The sequence below is a fragment of the Hyperolius riggenbachi genome, chromosome 2 (assembly GCF_040937935.1).
Source record: "Hyperolius riggenbachi isolate aHypRig1 chromosome 2, aHypRig1.pri, whole genome shotgun sequence".
In the NCBI taxonomy this organism is placed as follows: Eukaryota; Metazoa; Chordata; class Amphibia; order Anura; family Hyperoliidae; genus Hyperolius; species Hyperolius riggenbachi.
This window is the reverse complement of record NC_090647.1, coordinates 567,148,607-567,165,682: the sequence shown is the minus strand read 5'-3', so window position 1 is coordinate 567,165,682 and position 17,076 is coordinate 567,148,607. Positions and strand designations below refer to the sequence as shown.

The 17,076-nt window shown below is 51.1% G+C and overlaps 1 protein-coding gene across 2 annotated transcripts in view; it reads right to left on the bottom strand.

The window, feature by feature from the left end:
- LOC137547422 (V-set domain-containing T-cell activation inhibitor 1-like) overlaps positions 1–17,076 on the bottom strand; it is a 91,651-nt gene that overhangs the window by 63,237 nt on the left and 11,338 nt on the right. For both annotated transcript variants that reach the window (XM_068271001.1, XM_068271000.1), the window contains one exon: positions 15,433–15,568. The gene's annotated coding sequence lies outside the window, so the exon portion shown is untranslated. The remainder of the gene's footprint in view (positions 1–15,432; positions 15,569–17,076) is intronic.

Genomic DNA, 17,076 nt, shown 5'->3' with positions numbered 1-17,076 from the left:
GCTTACACATCTCTGGCACTGCAGCTGTCAATTGCAGCTGCAATTGCTTATGCAATTTTGATCAAATTTTCAAACAGTGAAGCATATTTTTGTAAAATAAATGGCTCTCTCTTATGAGTGCAGCTAAACTGGTGTTGGTGTTCTGTATTTTGGGTGGTTTACTATTACCAGTGCTAGCACCTGGGAGGTTTGATACATATTGTTGAGCATTTGTACATATTTTTTTCTTTATACACACACTAGATGGATGTCTCCCGACTGGGATCGCAACCCAATAACTAGGGCAACATTGCTGCGCCCAGGTTGACAGATGCGTCATAGCCTGCAGGTTGATATGTGGGTGGTGACGTGGGGCGGCGTTATCTGTGGATGGGTAGGGGCGTATTGGCGCAGCAGTAATAGCACAGGGGAACCAGGTAAGCGGGAGAACATTGCTCTAGGCTATAGCTCGGCCAAAGCAATCCTCCGGGTCGGATCTCTGGTGAAGTGGTTGCTGTACAAAAGTTGGATTCTCGTTATTGTTGAGTTTGATCTGGCATGTGTATGGTGCTTAAGGCTCTTCATTTTCAGAGTCAAGGGACTCCACCAGTCCCACCATCCAACCAGGCAAGCAGGGCAGCTGAAGCTCCTCCAAGCATTGGTCTCCAACTGATGCTGTTCCTACACAATCCTCGGACCCTCCCAAGTTCCCAACTCCCTGCTCCACATCCGGAGACCCCTGCACCACTAGCCCATGGCCACCACCTTCACACCAAACTCACGCCTCCCCACCGCTCAGTATAGGGGGGTCCTCAGCTGTAGGGGTCACACCACCCCCCTTCCCACCATAATCATGCCACCCCACCGCTCAGTATAGGGGGGTCCTTGGTTGAAGGGGTCACACATGGCAACTCCCCTTCCCATCATAATCATGCCACCCCACCGCTCAGTATAGGGGGTCCTTGGCTGAAAGGGTCACACATGGTGACTCCCCTTCCCATCATAATCATGCCACCTCACCGCTCAGTATAGGGGGGTCCTCAGCTGTAGGGGTCACACCACCCCCCTTCCCACCATAATCACGTCACCCCACCGCTCAGTATAGGAGGTCCTTGGCTGAAGGGGTCACACATGGCCACCCCCCTTCCCACCATAATCACGCCACCCCACCGCTCAGTATAGGGGGTCCTCAGCTGAAGGGGTCACACATGGCCACCCCCCCTTCCCACCAAACTCATGCCACCCCACCGCTCAGTATAGGGATGTCCTTGGCTGTAGGGGGTCACACATGGCCACCCCCCTTCCCACCATAATCACGCCACCCCACCGCTCAGTATAGGGGGTCCTCAGCTGAAGGGGTCACACATGGCCACCCCCCCTTCCCACCAAACTCATGCCACCCCACCGCTCAGTATAGGGGGTCCTTGGCTGAAGGGGGTCACACATGGCCACCCCCCTTCCCACCATAATCACGCCACCCCACCGCTCAGTATAGGGGGTCCTCAGCTGAAGGGGTCACACATGGCCACCCCCCCTTCCCACCAAACTCATGCCACCCCACCGCTCAGTATAGGGGGTCCTTGGCTGAAGGGGTCACACATGGCCACCCCCCCTTCCCACCAAACTCATGCCACCCCACAGGCTCAGTATTGGGTGGTCCTTGGCTGTAGGGTCACACATGGCAACTCCCTTTCCCACCAAACTCATGCCACCCCACAGGCTCAGTATTGGGTGGTCCTTGGCTGTAGGGTCACACATGGCAACTCCCTTTCCCACCAAACTCATGCCACCCCACCGCTCAGTATTGGGTGGTCCTTGGCTGTAGGGGACACCCTTCAATCTGGGGAAGAAGAAGACCAGCTTGCTGGAATGACATGACGGCCCAATCCCAGAACACAATGAGGACCCAGATGAAAACCTCATCATGACATCATCGCTGGAGGGTTCCTGGAGAGTTTGGGTGGGGGGAGTTCTGATACAGCAACGCTCCAGTCCATTCATATTGTCCATGCTTGACCAGCGCACATCTCTGTACTGCAAAAACATGATTTATTGAATTCACATCAATTCTCGTGCTGCAGCCATCAATCTGCAATGAAAAAAAGGGGCATCTAGTCCAAATCTCTGCCCAGAACGGCTCAGGCCCTGTGGACACCTTTCTCTTTAATACTGCATTGGTATGAACTGGTAGCGTTTATGAATATAGAATATGGACTGGAAGCCCTGTTTGTTTCGCTGAAGATTGATGGCTGCAGCCGGGGAAGGGATGTGAATTCAATAAATCACATTTCTGCAATACAAAGATGTGTGTGACGGTCAACCAAGAAAATGAGTGTCGTATCCCGCTGCGGTCCCGGTGGAGGTACCGCCGACGCACCACCTATTCTGGCATTGGAAGTGCTGCCAATAAATGTGTGCGTATATATCAGAAATATACACTTTAAAGTGGGGTAAAACTCTGACATAACATTCAAGAAAAATGTGTTTTCCCACTTTGTATTACCCATATAGTTATCATATGTTTTGCTTTTGTGCACAAGTAATATTGTCTGTTTACAAATTACAAGTTCCCAAAGTACAGTTTATCTGCTCTGAAAGCTGCCATTGCATTTTATTGCATAGCTGCTGTTAACCACTTCCTGCCCCATGCTGCGAAAATAAGTCTCTGCACTCCTGTCCCTACAAAATCCTAGATAACACTGTTTATTTCTCTCTGAGCTGATAACAATGTACACAGTTGTAAAGGAATGACAGCACACCCCTCCTCTCTGCTCCTCCCAGGGAATGTAATGGCAGGATTAATGTGTAAACAAGTGTAAAACAAACATTCCAGGAGCAGACAGATGTAACAACAGAGTAGGGTATATACAATGTGTTACTAATGCATAGTAAAACAAACAAACTGTTTAAATAAACAGGAGAGATAGACAAATAAAACGTGTAGTTTAATGTACAAGAGAAGCTATTTACATTAAAGCTATAATATATGAAAGTAGAAAAATTATGTATTTTTTCACTTTTTTTCCTTATTTTCCTTTAAAATACATAGAAAATAAGGTCATTAATAAAGACAAATATCAGCCACAAAAAGCCTAATTTGTCCTGAATATAACAATATATAGATCATTTAGTTGTGATAATTATTTATAAAGTTATTGCCAAAGGAATCAGAGCTGAGCTGAACTGTGAAAATGAACAGGGTAGGGAAGTGGTTACAACCTATCTAGTGATCGCTTAGCTCTTTCTGCTTCTCAGCTCAGTACAGCTCAGCTTCGGCAGTTGCTCGTGTTTACTAAATGTATCTGACAAAGGAATGTAAACAAAAGTTAATGTTATTACCTGTCATGGACGGTTGCGGGGCCGCAGACGCGTCCTGGAACCGCCCGTGAAGAAAAAGCGATCTGACTCGATTCTCTGCATTGATTGCGCTTCAGATCAATAGAATCTGGATTGATTGTGTAGGAGCATTAGCTTAACTGCAGGATGGCTCTTTTGATATGCTTATGAGCAGGAGCAAACCCTTGTGTTCAGGAAGCTAATCCCAGCAGGGTGCTATTCAAAGCACTGCTTTTTCCCCAGACTGGCCGGAGCCAGATAAACAGAATAAGAAAGCATGGGTGGTATGATTTCCTGTCGGTATACAAAAACCGTATATCGCACAGCTATGAAATTCATATCGTATTGTTCGGTAAAATCTGGCCATCGTGCTGATATGAAATTCATTGTGATAGTCCATCCGGTTATTGAGGTATGATCCTTCTCAAGAACTGGACCCGCTGCCCTAGCCATGTCTGATGTCATATTAATCTGTATTTTCCGACAAGTATGAATCTGTTATCCCCCTAAATATAACGTGTATCATTTGTGAGGTACGGCAGTTTGTAAGTTTAAAACCTAAAATCTCTCAGAGGGAATGAACTGTCATTGGTGGGTAACTCAGAGGGGGCCGGCATTGCCCCACCCCCAAACCAGCTTCATCAAAACCACATGGCTGGCAGGCGGGGTTTCAGTCCTCCAAATTCCACCTTCACGAAAGCACTCTGCCAGCCAGGGGACCATGTGGTTGACGGCCATCTTGTCTGAACTGAACAAAGGACACTTTCCATTTTGCTTGGATTTTAAATTAAACTGAAACAAAGAACTTTGCGGAACTTGAAACCAAGGACTGATTTTAATAATTGTCTGTATATATTAATTATTTATATTGCTTTCCATAAATCGACGCTATCGTCATTTGTTGTTCCAGCTACCCTATTATTCAGCATACACAGAAACTGAACTCAGGTCTCTGAAGAGACGCTACTATTGTTGATATCTAGACAGAATACAGCGTGTTTTAACCGTTTTATTTGCAGGTCGAGAAATAGCCAGTTAGTGAGTTCCCCTGTCTCAGAAAACAGAGGTGGTGGCAGATACCCTGAAATAGTGTGTAAAGTTGTAATTACCGTACCTCACAGGCTCCCTTCTGGTTTGTCTGCGGCCAATTCCCAACGGTTCCTACGCATTGACTGCGACCAGAGTTCGCACGATCCGTGCGCTGGCACCGTTTGGAAGGCATTTCGCGGTCTGACCACTAGGGCTCCTGTGACATTACCTAATGTTATTACCTCTTTAGAAGTGGCCAAAAGCTTTCCACTGAAGCAATGAGCTTTCCACTGAAGAACAAAGTGCTGTGTTTAACCGTTTGAATGCTGTACTGCTACATTTTTTTGTGGTAGTAGATTTTACTCTGTAAATAATCTTTTAGAACAAAGAGGAAATGCTGAGTTTCATATCACTTAAAGGGCCCATTTTCATTATGTTCAGATTGTGCCAAATCTGCAGCGTTTCCCTGCAGGTGATAGGGCTAAAGTGTACCTGAGGTGACATGATGAGATAGACATGTGTATGTAAAGTGTTCAGCATACCAATAACTAGGCTGTGATACTTTTTCTTCCCCTGCCTGAAAGAGCTAACTATACAGGTGTGCAACTGACATTTTCTCTCTATTCAGGACCAAGACTACAGGTAAGCTTCACTGATAAGAAGGTGGGGGCAGAATCTGCTGGGGAGGGGGGGGGGGCAGGGTTATTTTTGCCCAGGTGGTGGAGAGGTAAGGGGGCCTTGGGGCTACCTTTACCCTGGGGCCCCACTGGAGCTTGAATTGGCCCTGCTGATGAGGAATTGAAACACTTTCCCGGCAGAGAACAGCTTCTGAGAGCAGGAGATAGATTAAAAAAAAGTCAGTCAATAGTTAGTATATTTTAGCTCACTGAGACATGGAATGACTGTGTCATTGCTCTATTTATTTTACATTTTTCAACATAACATAAAACTGTGAGATTTCTAAAAAATAAAAAAAAAATACAATTTTTTTTTAATTTTTTAGGTGAAGGATAGGTACAATGGTTTATCTCATCAGTCCAGGGCTGGGCTGAGGCAGAGGCAAGAGAGGCTCCAGCCTCAGGGCGCAGCCTACGAGGGGTGCACAACTCACTCAGCTATCATTCCCCTATTGTGTTTGAAGCAGAGAGAAATAAGAAAAGGGGATACATGTCAGTGATTGAAAGTCAGATAACTAGAGATCAAGGTGTTGGGGGAGTTGGGGGCCCTGGGGTGCCTCTTAGTCTAATAGCAATCAGTGTGTGACGGCTGGGGTGGGAGGGATAGGGGGCACACATTGGTGTCTCAGCCTTGGTTGCTGGAGGACCTCGTCTCAGCTCTGCATCAGTCTATTTTCACTTAAAAGTTCACTTTAAGGTGAAGAGTATTTTGTTGATTGGTTTGCTTGTACAATAAAGCTGGCTGTGGCCATTCTGCACCCTGAACCAGGGACCCCAGCAGAGGACAGGCCCATCCTCCCCCCATCAGCAGAAGCCAGGACTCTTCCCCACGGCGGCCATGTCTGCGATCGTCCTTCACACGCTGCTGCCGGGGCTGTTTGTGTCAGCAATATTTAAAGTTAACGTAATGAGAGTAGCTGGTGGGGCAGGGAGGCGCGAGGCGGTAAATTGCCACCGCCGGTGAAGTGTGACAGGTCTTCTTGCTGCAGCTGCAGATGTTGGCGGTGCCCGTCCGGCGTCCCCGTGCCAGCTCCTGCTCACCGAGCGTCCGCCGCCTGTAATTGCAGCCACAAATCTCATCCATATTTGCACACGTCCGGAAAGTTTAGCTACGCTGGCGTGTTTAAATCAGGGCAGACACTGAGAAGTGCGTTTATCAGCGGAATCACTTCCTGCCAGCAGGACGATGGCACCGCGCCCGCCTCTGTACCCCGCACAACGAGAGGTTAATGCTAGCCGCCTGCTGTACCCCGCACAACGAGGGGTTAATGCCGGCTGCCTGCTGTACCCCGCACAACGAGGGGTTAATGCCGGCCGCCTGCTGTACCCCGCACAATGAGGGGTTAATGCCGGCCGCCTGCTGTACCCCGCACGACGAGGGGTTAATGTCGGCCGCCTGCTGTACCCCGTACAACGAGGGGTTAATGCAGGCCGCCTGCTGTACCCCGCACAACGAGGGGTTAATGCCGGCCGCCTGCTGTACCCCGCAAAATGAGGGGTTAATGCCACCCGCCTGCTGTACCCCGTACAACGAGGGGTTAATGCCGCCCGCCTGCTGTACCCCGCACGACGAGGGGTTAATGTCGGCCGCCTGCTGTACCCCGCACAACGAGGGGTTAATGCAGGCCGCCTGCTGTACCCCGCACAACGAGGGGTTAATGCCGGCCGCCTGCTGTACCCCGCAAAATGAGGGGTTAATGCCGCCCGCCTGCTGTACCCCGCACGACGAGGGGTTAATGCCGCCCGCCTGCTGCACCTCGCACAACGAGGGGATAATGCTGGCCGCCTGCTGTACCCCCGCACAACGAGGGGTTAATGCCGGCCGCCTGCTGTACCCCCGCACAACGAGGGGTTAATGCCGGCCCCCTGCTGTACCCCCGCACAATGAGGGGTTAATGCTGGCCGCCTGCTGTACCCCGCACAACGAGGGGTTAATGCTAACCGCCTGCTGTACCCCGCACAACGAGGGGTTAATGCTAACCGCCTGCTGTACCCTGCACAACGAGGGGTTAATGCCGGCCGCCTGCTGTACCCCGCACAATGAGGGGTTAATGCCGCCCGCCTGCTGTACCCCACACAACGAGGGGTTAATGCTGGCCGTCTGCTGTACCCCGCACAACGAGGGGTTAATGCCGCCCGCCTGCTGTACCCCGCACAACGAGGGGTTAATGCCGGCCACCTGCTGTACCCCGCACAACGAGGGGTTAATCCCGGCCGCCTGCTGTACCCCGCACAACGAGAGGTTAATGCCGGCCGCCTGCTGTACCCCGCACAACGAGGGGTTAATGCCGGCCGCCTGCTGTACCCCCGCACAACGAGGGGTTAATCCTGGCCGCCTGCTGTACCCCCGCACAACGAGGGGTCAATGCTGGCCGCCTGCTGTACCCTGCACAACGAGGGGTTAATGCCGGCCGCCTGCTGTACCCCGCACAACGAGGGGTTAATGCCGGCCGCCTGCTGTACCCCACACAACGAGGGGCTAATGCCGCCCGCCTGCTGTACCCCGCACGAGGGGTTAATCCCGGCCGCCTGCTGTACCCCGCACAACGAGGGGTTAATGCTGGCCGCCTGCTGTACCCCGCACAACGAGGGGTTAATGCCGGCCGCCTGCTGTACCCCCGCACAACGAGGGGTTAATCCCGGCCGCCTGCTGTACCCCGCACAACGAGGGGTTAATGCTAACCGCCTGCTGTACCCCGCACAACGAGGGGTTAATGCTGGCCGTCTGCTGTACCCCGCACAACGAGGGGTTAATGCCGGCCGCCTGCTGTACCTCGCATAATGAGGGGTTAATGCCGGCTGCCTGCTGTACCCCGCACAACGAGGGGTTAATGCCGGCCGCCTGCTGTACCCCACACAACGAGGGGTTAATGCCGGCCGCCTGCTGTACCCCGCACAACGAGGGGTTAATGCCGGTCGCCTGCTGTACCCCCGCACAACGAGGGGTTAATGCCGCCCGCCTGCTGTACCCCACACAACGAGGGGTTAATGCTGGCCGTCTGCTGTACCCCGCACAACAAGGGGTTAATGCCGGCCGCCTGCTGTACCCCGCACAATGAGGGGTTAATGCCGGCCGCCTGCTGTACCCCGCACAACGAGGGGTTAATGCCGGCCGCCTGCTGTACCCCGCACAACGAGGGGTTAATCCCGGCCGCCTGCTGTACCCCCGCACAACGAGGGGTTAATGCTGGCCGCCTGCTGTACCCCGCACAACGAGGGGTTAATGCCGGCCGCCTGCTGTACCCCCGCACAACGAGGGGTTAATCCCGGCCGCCTGCTGTACCCCGCACAACGAGGGGTTAATGCTAACCGCCTGCTGTACCCCGCACAACGAGGGGTTAATGCTGGCCGTCTGCTGTACCCCGCACAACGAGGGGTTAATGCCGGCCGCCTGCTGTACCCCGCATAATGAGGGGTTAATGCCGGCTGCCTGCTGTACCCCACACAACGAGGGGTTAATGCCGGCCGCCTGCTGTACCCCACACAACGAGGGGTTAATGCCGGCCGCCTGCTGTACCCCGCACAACGAGGGGTTAATGCCGGTCGCCTGCTGTACCCCCGCACAACGAGGGGTTAATGCCGCCCGCCTGCTGTACCCCACACAACGAGGGGTTAATGCTGGCTGTCTGCTGTACCCCGCACAACGAGGGGTTAATGCCGGCCGCCTGCTGTACCCCGCACAACGAGGGGTTAATGCCGGCCGCCTGCTGTACCCCACACAACGAGGGGTTAATGCCGGCCGCCTGCTGTACCCCGCACAACGAGGGGTTAATGCCGGTCGCCTGCTGTACCCCCGCACAACGAGGGGTTAATGCCGCCCGCCTGCTGTACCCCACACAACGAGGGGTTAATGCTGGCCGTCTGCTGTACCCCGCACAACGAGGGGTTAATGCCGGCCGCCTGCTGTACCCCGCACAACGAGGGGTTAATGCCGGCCGCCTGCTGTACCCCGCACAACGAGGGGTTAATGCCGCCCGCCTGCTGTACCCCCGCACAACGAGGGGTTAATGCTGGCCGCCTGCTGTACCCCACACAACGAGGGGTTAATGCTGGCCGTCTGCTGTACCCCGCACAACGAGGGGTTAATGCCGGCCGCCTGCTGTACCCCGCATAATGAGGGGTTAATGCCGGCTGCCTGCTGTACCCCGCACAACGAGGGGTTAATGCCGGCCACCTGCTGTACCCCACACAATGAGGGGTTAATGCCGGCCGCCTGCTGTACCCCGCACAACGAGGGGTTAATGCCGGTCGCCTGCTGTACCCCCGCACAACGAGGGGTTAATGCCGCCCGCCTGCTGTACCCCACACAACGAGGGGTTAATGCTGGCCGTCTGCTGTACCCCGCACAACGAGGGGTTAATGCCGGCCGCCTGCTGTACCCCGCACAATGAGGGGTTAATGCCGGCCGCCTGCTGTACCCCGCACAACGAGGGGTTAATGCCGGCCGCCTGCTGTACCCCGCACAACGAGGGATTAATGCCGCCCGCCTGCTGTACCCCCGCACAACGAGGGGTTAATGCTGGCCGCCTGCTGTACCCCACACAACGAGGGGTTAATGCTGGCCGTCTGCTGTACCCCGCACAACGAGGGGTTAATGCCGGCCGCCTGCTGTACCCCGCATAATGAGGGGTTAATGCCGGCTGCCTGCTGTACCCCGCACAACGAGGGGTTAATGCCAGCCGCCTGCTGTACCCCACACAACGAGGGGTTAATGCCGGCCGCCTGCTGTACCCCGCACAACGAGGGGTTAATGCCGCCCGCCTGCTGTACCCCGCACAACGAGGGGTTAATGCCGGCCGCCTGCTGTACCCCGCACAACGAGGGGTTAATGCCGGCCGCCTGCTGTACCCCGCACAACGAGGGGTTAATGCCGCCCGCCTGCTGTACCCCGCACAACGAGGGGTTAATGCCGCCCGCCTGCTGTACCCCGCACAACGAGGGGTTAATGCCGCCCGCCTGCTGTACCCCGCACAATGAGAAAATCCAAAACGTTACCCCAGAGACCTGACAAGGCAAACTACCAGAACTTGTGCTCAATTTATTTATTTTCTTTTGAAATTATATCTTTTTAAATGAAAGCAAATCATTGTATTTTTTAGTTTTTGGATAAAGCGAAGAAGGCTGAGATTTTCTTTCTTCTGTCATGCTGCCCGTACACGGTACAATAAAAACGTTAAATTTTCCCAAAACATTCCAATAGAGTGAAAAATCATTGAAAAGAATCTTTTTTCCGATCATGAAAAAAACCAAACAATTATTTAATTTTTTTTAAATAAAAATCTGATGGGACATGTTGAAACAATCTGGGCGATTATTTGTAAAATTGTTTAGTGTATGGTAGGTTCTATAAGAAAATACTTTTATTAGATAAACCAACCAACTTTTTCTTCATATTCGATCATTTTTCTTGCATTTTCGGAAAAATTGAATGTTCCTGTATGGAACCTTGAACAGAATTGTAAAAACGATTTGACCAAACGGAATAATTGATCAAATTTCTCTGATCGAAAAAAGAAAAAAAGGAAAAAATTGTACCGTGTATGGACACTATTAGGATATTATGGCTGTCTTTGTCCACCTTGGGAATCTCCCCCTCAGGAGGACATTTAAAAAAAGGGTCTGGGGTGTCTTGTGTTTCTTCCTGGGAGAGGAAGTGGACGCCCACTAATGAGGACACAGCGGTTTACCACAGAAGAAGAGGTTCTAGAACCCATCCCTTCAGTGGCGTAACTAGAAATCACTGGGCCCCCCTGCAAAACTTTGGATGGGGCCCCCTCCACCCTGAATAGGGACCGTCTACAAAACTTTGTATGATTCCTTATCAGTGGCTGAGCAGACGCAGTCATTAGAACAACTGTGCAGAGAACAGAAAGCTTTTTCTCTCTTTGCCCAGACTCCTCCAGCATTACTTCAGTACAGAGCACTTGGGGAGGGGTAGAAAGGCCGGGGGTAGAGAAGTCCCTGCTGAACACTGAAAAAGGACTCTACACATCTTTGTCTGCAAAACTTTTTATGATTGGCTGAGCAGCGGCTGAGCCGATGCAGTCATTATTACAATTGTGTAGAGAGCAGAAAGTTTTTTTTCTCCATGCCCTTAGTTGTCAGTCTCTCCCCACAGGGCCCCCTTGCGCTGCATCCCTTGCAGGGTCTATTGTTACGCCCCTGCATCCCTTTCATCCATACCCAAACTGTTCCTGGGCTTCCACACCCAACCATGCCTGGACTTCATAACCAATTGTTAGTGTGTAGGAAAAGCTCAACGCTGCTTGTGAGCCATCACCAAAACATTTCAGTCAAAACCTGTTCTTTGTCTGGTTAGTGGTCGGGTTGTTTGGTTAGCAATCAGGTCAGAGCCGGGAGAAGGTCCTCCAGCACCCAAGGCTGAGACTCCAAAGTGCACCCCTCCACCCCACACACCCAGCTGTCACACACTGATTGCTACTGAACTAATGGCCCCTAACTCCGTACTCTCTAGTTATCTGGCTGCAGTCACTGCCATGTATCCCCTTTTCTTATTTCTCTCTGCTTCAAACACAATAGGGGAATGATAGCTGAGTGCGCCCCCTCCTACACTGCGCCCTGAGGCTAGAGCCTCTCTCGCCTCGGCCCTGAGTCAGGTTGTCTGGTTACTGGTTAGGTTTCTTGGTTTGCAGTTGGGTTGCCTGGTTAGTAGTTGGGTTGTTTGGTTAGTGGTTGAATTCGTTGTTTAGTGGCTGAGTTGTCTGGTTAGTGCTCAGATTGCTTGGCTAGTGGTCAGATTGTCTAGTTAGTGATTTGGTTGTTCAGTCAGCAGTCAGGTCATTTGGTTAGCTGTTGTTGTTTGGTCAGCAGTCAGGTTGTTTGGTTACTGGTTGGGTTTATTGGTTTATTGGTTTGCAGTTGGGTTGTCTGGTTAGTGGTTGAGTTGTTTGGTTAGTGGTCAGATTCTTTGGGTAATGGTGAGATTGTCTGATTAGTGGTCAGGTTGTCCAGTTAGTGCTTAGATTGCTTGGCTAGTGAGCAGACTGTCTGGTTAGCGGCCTGGTTGTTTGATTACTGGTTGTGTTGTTTGGTAAGTAATTGCATTGTTTGGCTAGGGGTTGGGTTGTCTGGTGAATGGTCAGGTTGTCTAGTTAGTGTTTTTTTGGGTTGCCTGGTTAGAGGTCGAGTTGTCGGGTGACGGTTGCCCTGTTTGTTAAAAACTTGGAGAACAGATGAGTGAATTCAGCTGACGGGACGCTCGGCACAATCTCGCTATACAGATGACAAAAGACCTCGGCAACAGCTGAAAAGTGTCCAACTTTCCCCTCCAATAGCGGAATATTGCAGAAAAAGCACAGATCGGTTTCAGCTGTGTACACACCTCAGAGTTTCATAGCTTGTGATAGTTTCAGGTGAAAGTCTAGATGTGGGAGGAACTCTTATGTCTCTGTGGGATCACGTGAGATAACAGCGCTCTCCTACTAATATCTGTTTTGGCGATCGGATGAGCAACACGCTGGAATTATCGATTTGCATTGAAAGCCACGTATGACGTCAGTTTGATTGTCACGGTAACGCATACACAGTTGGTAGCAACATAAAGTCTGCTTGTTTGACATTCGCCCCGTTTCTGTGTGTGCGTTGCTATGGTGACTGTGAAAAACACGTGTCACGTTACTCGGGCGTGTAGATAAATATCTTCCCATTGCTAAAAATAGGGAAACTTGGGGCTGTTACCGGATATCTCGAATTCTTTTCACGTGTATTATCTGTCCATTAATCAGCCGCTCTTTCTATGACTGAGCACAATCTGTCCCGCCCATCGAGACGCCGGATAAAAGGCAACCGCATTGTTCCTTCTGTGCTGCAAACTGCGGTCTGCCCCGTTTGTTAAGGAGGAGCTCCGAAGAAAGTGTGAAAATAAAAATCATTACTACAAGGCTAGAGTTCCACGATTACTTCCAATTCCTTGCGGTTTCCACAATTACCCTCCGATTCCTTGCGGTTTCCATGATTACCATCCGATTCCTTGCGGTTTCCACGATTACCATCCGATTCCTTGCGGTTTCCACGATTACTTCCAATTCCTTGCGGTTTCCACAATTACCCTCCGATTCCTTGCGGTTTCCACAATTACCCTCCGATTCCTTGCGGTTTCCATGATTACCATCCAATTCCTTGCGGTTTCCACGATTACCATCCGATTCCTTGCGGTTTCCACGATTACCATCCGATTCCTTGCGGTTTCCACGATTACTTCCAATTCCTTGCGGTTTCCACAATTACCCTCCGATTCCTTGCGGTTTCCACAATTACCCTCCGATTCCTTGCGGTTTCCATGATTACCATCCAATTCCTTGCGGTTTCCACGATTACCATCCGATTCCTTGCGGTTTCCACGATTACTTCCAATTCCTTGCGGTTTCCACAATTACCCTCCGATTCCTTGCGGTTTCCATGATTACCATCCGATTCCTTGCGGTTTCCACACTTACCCTCCAATTCCTTGCGGTTTCCACGATTACCCTCCGATTCCTTGCGGTTTCCACGATTACCATCCGATTCCTTGCGGTTTCCACGATTACCATCCGATTCCTTGCGGTTTCCACACTTACCCTCCAATTCCTTGCGGTTTCCACAATTACCATCCGATTCCTTGCGGTTTCCACGATTACCATCCGATTCCTTGCGGTTTCCACGATTACCATCCGATTCCTTGCGGTTTCTACGATTACCATCCGATTCCTTGCGGTTTCCACGATTACCATCCGATTCCTTGCGGTTTCCACAATTACCCTCCGATTCCTTGTGGTTTCCACGATTACCATCCGATTCCTTGCGGTTTCCACGATTACCATCCGATTCCTTGCGGTTTCCACGATTACCATCCGATTCCTTGCGGTTTCCACGATTACCATCCGATTCCTTGCGGTTTCCACGATTACCATCTGATTCCTTGCGGTTTCCACGATATAACCATCTGATTCCTTGCGGTTTCCACGATTACCCTCCGATTCCTCGCACACGAATACGGATGCCATTTGGCAGCCTATTGAAGTCAATGGGGAGCGTGGGAATTTGTGTGTGGGGTCTGACGGCATGCAGAATAATCTCGCATCACCCGTCCGAATCCCATAACAGAGCTAGAGGGATTTGGCGTGCCGGCATCTCCTTTCGCAAGCAGTGGTGGCTCCAGCTTCAAATGAAGGGGGGAGGGGGCACAAAGGCTGGCTGGTGGGCCCATTTGGGTGATCAAAATCGATCTGTGTATGGTGAGCTTTAGGTATTTTTTGCCTAACTCAGGTGATGATAACATTAAAGGAGTACCGTAGGGGGCTGGGAGGAGGGGGAGAAATGAGTTGAACTTACCCGGGGCTTCTAATGGCCTCCGCAGACATCCTGTGCCCGCGCAGCCGCTCACCGATGCTCCGGCCCCGCCTCCAGTTCACTTCTGGAATTTCAGACTTTAAAGTCTGACAACCACTGCGCCTGCGTTGCCGTGTCCTGCTGATGTCACCAGGAGCATATTGCGTAGGCCCAGTATGGTCTGTGTCTGCGCAGTACACTCCTGGTGACATCAGCGGGAGCGAGGACATGGCAACACAGGCGCAGGGGTTTTCAGACTTTAAAGTCTGAAATTCCAGAAGTGAACCGGAGGCGGGGCCGGAGCATCGGTGAGTGGCTGCGCTGGCACAGGATGTCTGCGGGGGACCATTAGAAGCCCCGGGTAACTTCAACTCATTTCCCCCGACCCCCCTACAGTATTCCTTTAAGGCTTCTAATTCAGCAATGATAGGAACCAAATGTAAACATCTCAAACAGAAGCTTTTGAGCAGAGAAGATTGTCCAAATGATGGTGCTATTATTGACGAAAAGTTACCTACAGATGTACTTGGCAAGTTTTCTGGCATGCTTTAATACTTACTTGCTAGCAAGCTGCTCCTGTGGACAGATCACAGACAAATCATTCCAGCCCCCAGCCTGTGTTTGAGGACTCACAGGGGAGGGGAAAGAGGCAGAAGGGGGAGAAACACTGTGTGTGTAATTCCTTATCTTAGTAGAGAGGTAGAGAGATTTTTTTTGCAAATACAAAATGTCATCCAGATACAATAATTACAAGGGATCTTCAAAGGATTGTGAGGTATTTATGGCAAATAGATAAGACTCTTGGTTACACCTACATACACTCAGGCTGACATGGAGAGGGTTTTTTTTTTGAAGACCCTATCCTGTTCACTGTATGCTTCTGGAACCTAGAAACAGTTAACGGGGGCACTCAGAGGGGCATAGTGATTCCCAAGGGGGGGCCAGTGCCCCAGAGTACCCTAGTGTAGCACTGCCACTGCTCACAAGATGCATGCAGAGCACAGTGCAAACCTGGCCTTAGTATTCACTTATATAGAGGTGACACATATACTGCAGTGTAAATGTAAAGGAGATATAGCCGTACCTTTGCTTGTCTGATATCCGTCATATTTTTCTGCAGAAGTTGTTGACAAGATCGACATGGCCACGCCTCCAGTGTGACAATGAGAGTCAATTATTGGGGTTCTAATCCTTTTGTTGTCACTCGATGTCTAAAAGAACTACAAACACCAGTCATCAGGATCGTCAGTGGGACGAAACACACACATACACTGGCATCATAGCTTGACTGATATAAATAAAAACAGGACAGTTAGATACTTACCTCTAGAGGGGTCACCCAGAGAGAGGTTTCACCGAACCTCCATGAACACATCGCTTCTGGCTGGGACCTTCTTCCTCTATGCAGGCGTATCCCATCCCTGTCCCTGAACGAGCGCCGGCCCACTGACAGACCACGCCTGCACACAGTAGCATGGAACCGCTAGTGCATGGAGGGAAGAGCCCTGCACGAGTGCCGGCCCACTGACAGACCACGCCTGCACACAGTAGCATGGAACCGCTAGTGCATGGAGGGAAGAGCCCTGCACGAGTGCCAGCCCACTGACAGACCACGCCTGCACAGTAGTACGATGTCGCTAGTGCACGGAGGGAAGAGCCCTGCACAAGCGGCTCCGTACTATTGCACAGGGGTGAGCCGTTGTGCACCTACAAAGTGCAGTCTTGCTCTTACTGACGGGAGCACGGCCAAGAGAACCTTTTTGACAATCTCTAATATATCAAAAAGAGAAAGAGGCCTTGCACATCCCTATGTAAAACTTGTAGGTTTATTTGAAAAAGATTAAAAGGCATACATTACTATTCCAGTCAACATGGCAGAGAGAGGTAGGCAGGTGGGGAGGTCGACAGCCGTTTCGCGCCGTCACATACAGTGTCCTGACGATGCGCCACTGTATGTGACGGCGCGAAACGGCTGTCGACCTCCCCACCTGCCTACCTCTCTCTGCCATGTTGACTGGAATAGTAATGTATGCCTTTTAATCTTTTTCAAATAAACCTACAAGTTTTACATAGGGATGTGCAAGGCCTCTTTCTCTTTTTGATATATTGGACTTTACTTGTCTGGCCAATTGCACTCCCCCAGTGTGTTGGATTCAGCCTCCTGTGCATGGTCATTTTATCTATTGGTTTGATATTTTTGACAATCTCTTGTTGAATAGGTTTGGAGGGTCCCAGCACTGGAACGGCGAGCTTGAGGGGGATGGGAAAGCCTCTATTATCCAGGTTTCCCTGTACAGAGGTAAGTATCTAGTGCTGGCCATTTTCCCCACAGGCACACTACAGAGTATAATAGAACTCTGCCTCTGTAACCCTTCCATAAAATCTTCTGTGAGAGGCACACCAGTTATTGGCACAGATTTTACTGAACTAACTAAATAAGCCAGGTGACCATCAGCAGTGGGCAAAAACTGCTATCTTACGTAGGGACCTATTTTCACTTCAAGGAAACCTGAAGTATCTTAAAAAAAAGAGTTTCACTTGCCTGGGGCTTCTGCTAGCCCCCTGCAGCCGTCCTGCGTGTGCGCCGGTCCTCAACGATCCTCCGGTCCCCCGCCATGGCTCAGGTTTGATTTCACCGCCTTACAACTTACAAGTCGATGTCCACGGACTCTCCCGGCGAGGGGAGGGTGAAAGAGGACACACACGGCCAGGGCTGCGCATGCGCGGT